Source organism: Trifolium pratense, linkage group LG5 (genome assembly GCF_020283565.1).
Source record: "Trifolium pratense cultivar HEN17-A07 linkage group LG5, ARS_RC_1.1, whole genome shotgun sequence".
Taxonomy (NCBI): domain Eukaryota; kingdom Viridiplantae; phylum Streptophyta; class Magnoliopsida; order Fabales; family Fabaceae; genus Trifolium; species Trifolium pratense.
Genome location: NC_060063.1, coordinates 41,077,201 through 41,083,519, shown reverse-complemented (window position 1 = coordinate 41,083,519; position 6,319 = coordinate 41,077,201). Strand labels below are relative to the sequence as shown.

The 6,319-nt window shown below is 32.2% G+C and overlaps 1 long non-coding RNA gene across 2 annotated transcripts; it reads left to right on the top strand.

The window, feature by feature from the left end:
* The first annotated feature begins 1,979 nt into the window (after positions 1 to 1,979).
* Positions 1,980 to 5,581, top strand: LOC123882944. Of its 2 annotated transcripts, none has more exons than XR_006800059.1 (4): positions 1,980 to 2,409; positions 3,764 to 3,869; positions 4,197 to 4,847; positions 5,261 to 5,581. It is a non-coding gene; the product is annotated as an uncharacterized LOC123882944 (long non-coding RNA). The 2 variants fall into 2 exon arrangements; XR_006800058.1 differs by having other exon boundaries at positions 1,981 to 2,409; positions 4,698 to 4,847.
* The last annotated feature ends 738 nt before the right edge of the window (positions 5,582 to 6,319 follow it).

The window sequence follows — 6,319 nt, the reverse complement described above, 5'->3', positions numbered from 1 at the left end:
ATTTAATTTATAGCATTGCCGGTCTAAAGTTATTTTACACATGCGTCAAATAATATACCGACACATCATGTATGATAATTAAAAACACATGATGTGTCACATTCATTAAATGATGTGACAACGGGTTATTGAATGCATGTGTAAAAAAAATTTACACTGACGATACACAACAATTAAACTCTTAAAAAAACGGAGGAGGGAGTATAACTTAATTTAAGATATGAATTATTTAAGAACCGACACGATTGTAAGCATTGCATTAGTGCTTGTCCTAATTAGAAGTTGAAAGGGATTAATTAGGGAGTGCAAATCATCATCCATCATAACATAGACAGTAAAGTACAAATAGACCTTTATTTTCTATCTTATCTTCTAGATTCTAGATTAAAATTTGATTGCGTGTATATAAATGTCAAAATAATACCATAAAAATATATCAAACATAATTTAAGTGATATATAGATTCAGTCTCTAACCTTTAGTTCTAAACAATATATATTTTATACACCATTTAAGAAAAAAATGTTGAGTCATTTTCCAATAGATAAAACAATTATTTTTGGATAATTTTTCCTTTGTTGAGGAAGAACACAAGAACCTATCGCTGACATTTTTTTTTAATTTCATTTCTTAATAAAAAAATTACGACTTTTTAAATAAAAAAAATAATCATGAAGCATTGGCATATCCAACGCATATTATGCAAATTGACATATTATTTATTCATAGGGATAAAATATATAAGGTTTGAAATGGAGTATAATATACATAACAACAACTGTTGACTTTGCTATGTTTTACACTTGAGAGAGAGCAATTTGCAAATAAAAAAATTGAGGAATAATAACATATGTAGCCAATTGCAAGCAACATGTATATATTTTGTTTAGAAATAAAAAAAAATTGTATCAAAACATTTTTTTTTTATTTTTAAAATCTTCTACAAAATTGAGTAAATTATAATTCGATGAACGGTCCAAAACCAAGTTCGATCGGTTGCATGATTTGATTAGACTAACTCAAACTCAATGTAGAATTCAAAGATATTATGATTCCTTTTTCATCCATATGAACAAGAAAAACCATTTGAGGTATATATAATCGCATGGTTGGCGGTCAATAGTTAGTGAAAATTCTTTCATTTTGTTTTGGCTTAAATGCACTTCTTTTTTTTATTTATCAAAAATGGAGAGCATGACATCATAGTAAGTCATCGACATCCCAACTATATTGGCACCTCAATGCACTACCACTCCTCTACCATATCACCAAAAGTATTATTAGAATGAAAAAACAAAAGAAAGGGTGGGGGGCATAAACCAAACCCACCAAAACAAGATTAACGAAAACGATAATTAGACAAACCAACTCTATCTCTAAAGAAACTCTCTCTAGAGCAACTTGGTAATTGATCCCACCAGACTAACCCATCAACAAAAAAACCCGCATTAGCTAATCTGTCTGCACAAGTATTTCCTTCTCTATAAATATGAGAAAATCTAAAATGAAAATTCCTAACGATATGAAGACAATTTTTCCATTTAACCTTCCACTACTAGAAAATTCGCTTTTAGAGACCGATTTAGCGACCGAAATAATTTGGTCGCAATAGAGACCGAAATAGAGACCAAATTTCGAGTGTCAAAGTTAAAAAAATAATCAGTCGCTAAATCGGTTGCTAATGGATTTAGAGACCAAATTAGAGACCAATATTTAGTGACCAATATTTCAGTCGCTGTTAGAGACCGAATTAGAGACCAAAATTTTGACCTTCAAAGTCAAAAACTATTCAGTCGCTAAATCGGTCGCTAAGTGATTATAGAGACCGAATTGGAGACCGATTATTATTAGCGACAACAGATATGACGCAAAAATATTGTTACAACAAAAAGTAAAAATTTATTTAATAATAAAAATCTATGTTATGATGCTAAATTATTTTAAAAAATAAAAAATAAAAATCCAATTTATTTATCTTTTGAATGACTAGAAAGCATGGAACAAATTGAAAAACACAAGAAGAAAAGAAACAAATTTCACGCCAAACCCTTTCTTCTTTAGCAGATCCTTTCTTCTCCATACCCTCTCCTATCATGACTGAGTTATCCACCAAATCTCCGCAGTGCTTGAGCTTTCCACGAAACCTTTTTTTCTGCAAACTTTTGTCACGTCTAAGTTCTGATTTCAACAATTGCCTCAAATCTTGTCCAATTCATGTCCACATACCTTCGAGTTCAACAATTGCCCTAATCCCTTTGATTTTGACACTCAATTGCTGCCTCTAATCCCTAATCTAACATTCCGCTTCTAATCGAGAGACCGCGACGAACCATAATCTCACGATTCAACTGTCAATCGTAGCATCGTAATTTAGCATCAGAAGTCAGTTCGTTCTGTCCTCGGGAAAGCGTATGAAACTCCCTCTCTCTCTCTCAATACTGTTTTCATGTTTGTTTTGGTAGAGATCTGTGAAAAAAGTGATATTTTCAATGCTACATCTTGATTTCTTATATATTACATATAAATGAGGTTAAGATCTTTGAAGACATTATGTACGGTGTTCTGCAGTCTTGGTCCAATTGTTTTTGTGTTTGGGGTTGTGAGACTAAGGTGGGTTTGTACTGCTGTTTTCGTGAGCTGTTATGTTAGTAAAGGGGTGTCCCTTGTTCTTTTTGTTTTGTTTTTTCCTTGCTCGTGTAATTCTCTCATGAGTGTGTCTGATGCTCATGATTATTCAATAGAATTATAATTTAAAAAAATTATGTATGAGATTGAATTGAAGATCTTTTGGTGTTCAATATTTACCACTGTTGAATCTAAAAGAGCTTTTGTTTGTGGTCATTTATTTCTAGCTAGCTAGTCCATTGCATTGTATGGTATCTATGAATCATTGTCAATTTTTTCTAGTGTTGTTTTTGTTAGATAGTTCATTGAATCATATCTATGAATCATCATTTTTGTAAGATGTGTCTAAACTGGATAATTTGTGGGATGGTATGATTCTTACTTTAAATAAGTCCCTAATAGTGAATGAAAGGATCAATATTGTTCAGATTAGTCAGTAATGTGAGGATACATAAATTTCAAAAATAAAAATAAAATATATTGTACTGAACTGGTGATTAGTGACTTATAATTACTATGCCTTCACTACTTTAATTTTTATTAGTATTTTCTCATCTACATTGATCATCTATGTTCCAAAAGTTATACAATACTTGAATGCTTTATATTGGAGGAAACTAAGCTGATTGTTAATCATGACCATTAATGAGTTTCTGGAGTTTATAGTTTCATTAGATTCATATTTTTTTTATGCTACTGGTTTTCCGCTTCGTCCCATATTTCTTGTGCCTTCTAGTTGGGCTGCATATTGGTCCATGTGTATAGTTATTTGTTTCCTGAGGTTATTTATTGATATATTTCTCTCTTTATACAGATTGGGAAATCATTTGTTGTTTCTAGATGGAAGGATTATCCACAGTTTATTTTAGATTGGGAAATCATTTTTTGTCTCTATTGAAATTTGAATGGTCATAGCTTATTTTAGATTATAGGTTGGATGCACAAATCAGGGTTTAGTGGTTCAAGATTGAACTTAGTGTTTATGCATTATTAAGTCAGAAATTAAAATATTCCATGGCTACATATATATCATTAGTATAGCTATTGATGTAGATATAGCTAAGGTTGAAATCCCATTTTTTTACAAGGATAATTGTGCAAGTGAAATTAATTTGACCTTTCCAATATTGTTTTCCAGATGTTTGCTGATTTAAGATGTTCTCCATGGCACCGTATCACTTTGTCCTCCCGATTGTTTTCCGTACAAATGAACACTGGGTATCATGTCTAAAAGTATACAACAGGTTGGTAGTTTAATATTATAGATTTTATAGGTATAGGTATTGGATGGATTGCAACAATTATTTACTTGCATTACATACATATGTATTGACTACACACATTAGTTTTTTTTTTTGGACAAACACTACACACATTAGTTAATCAATGCAAGAGTGGTATTTATTTAAGGAAGGATTTAATAGGCTATGGAGAGGCACAAATGCAAGCCTGTCTCTTGCAGTATTGACTATAGGTTCGCAAGTCAATTAACTGTGATTCGCTGTATTAAGTACTGGACACTGCATAATGAGAGCATGATAATTGCCTATTCTTTTGTATGCTTAAATCAGGTTGGAATTTACCTTCCTTGCTATGACATATTCCGCAACTGGTTCGAGGAATACACAACCAAAAGTGCTCCAACCGCAACTCCATATGTACCTTTAGTGGCTAGTTCATGGGCACGCTCACTTGTTTGTGCAACTTGTTTTCTTCTCGAAGTACCATGTTGTTTATGCCATAGTTATGTTCCATGTATGTTTGAATCTACATTGTCATTGATTCTAAATTGACCATAGTTTTTTTTATAATCAACTGTACACTGACTAGGTGCTATATTTGTTAGTATAATAAATAGAGCAAGACTACATAAATACACACACAAATTTAAGCCTTTCAAAGGTATCAATATTGTATAGTAATGTTTGTTACTTCCTTACAGTGCAAGGTTATCATGTCCTGTGGACCGACACTTAAGCTCTTGATTTTATCATTTTATTGCACATACTGTGATATTGAATTAGCGGATTAGTAAATTAATATTATTGTGGTTTTATATTACATTTTTCAAGTTACCAGGGAATTGGAGTCTGTCAAAGTATTGTAACAGCTTCAATTGAAGATCTTAATGGTTATAAGTTTGAGAAGAATTACTTGCGAACCTTATGCAAAGTGATGCTTCGATTGAAGATCCTAATGGTTATAAGTTTGAAGACACCAAGGTGTGTGAAGTTTGCAAATTTGTAACATAGTAAACTAATAATACAACCACCTCTTATTAGTACTTGGTGACTAATAACTTATCTCACTTTATTTTTGATTAATTGGTTGATTAAGCACGTTATTATATTAATTAACTAAAAATGTAGGTAAAAGTGTGTGACAAAACAAGAGTTGGTAATGACTTTTGTACAACCTGTAGTTCACATATATGATATATGCAGAGATTTTAATAAATTGGGTTGAAGGACTATCTATGATTATGAGATTCTGTTCACATATTCCATCATTCCATCCTTAATTAATTTCTTAGCCGCTGGATTTTGTGTAGGGCTTATTTCTTCAGATTAAATTTGTTCGTAGGGATTTTATTGTGTATAGATTTTTTTTCTGATAAATTTCTTCCAATTTGCAGATTTTACATGTTGAACGAAGGAATGCTCTTTCTTTGATATAATTTGACCTGCTCAAAATTCTTCTTTTAATGGAAATGGACACAAGATAGAGGAAGCGGGATATTATGTATTGTTATATCTCTTAGTATTGTTATATCTTAGTGTTTTAGAGGCATCTTGGCTGTATGTTGTAGTTTTTGTATTGTTATATCTTAGTATCAGTGACGACCCTTGCAAGCGTAGTAGTGATAATTTAGTCTTGGTTATGTTTTGGATTGATTATGTATTTTTGGATAAGTAGATGGTAATACTTAAATATAAATATAAATATATTATGTTCACATTGTTGTGTGCATGTTTAATTGTTTGGTGTGTATGAAATAGCTTTAGAGATATTAAATTAGATTCAAAAAATTGCTTTCATGTGATCGTAAATTAATAATATTAATAATTAAAAAAAATCATTAGAGACTGAAATAGAGACCGATTTTTTCATAAAGCGTCGGAACATTGGTCGCAACAAATAGAGAAATTAATTTTAAATCAGTCACTAAATCAGTCGCTAAAATCAGTCACAAATCAGTCGCTATAGCGTCGTAGAATGCGTCGCAACGATTGTCGCAAATTCAGTCTCTAAGCCAGTCTCTATGTTCGGTCACTATTTTGGTCTCTAAAATCAGTCGCTAACTTGGTCGCTACAAAATCGGTCGCTGGGTTGGTCACAACGGATCAGCGACCAGGGTCGTTGATGCTGATTTTATTTGGTCGCTAAATCGGTCGCTAATCGATTTAGAGACCGATTTTCATCAAAATCGGTCTCTAAATCGGTCGCTAAAGGCGAGTTTTCTAGTAGTGTTCAGCTTCCAAGGGACCACATTCACATTAGTGAAAGCTTGAACTAAGAGGATAGAGTCACATTCAAGCCAAAGACGGGTCCATCCTTTAGCAGAAGCAAATTCAATAGCATAAATTGCAGCGCAAATTTCAGCATAAAGAGAGGTTGCAACACCAATGTTAGCCGAAAATGCACCTAAAAAAGTACCAAGATGGTCTCTAAAGATGCCACCACAAGAAGAAAT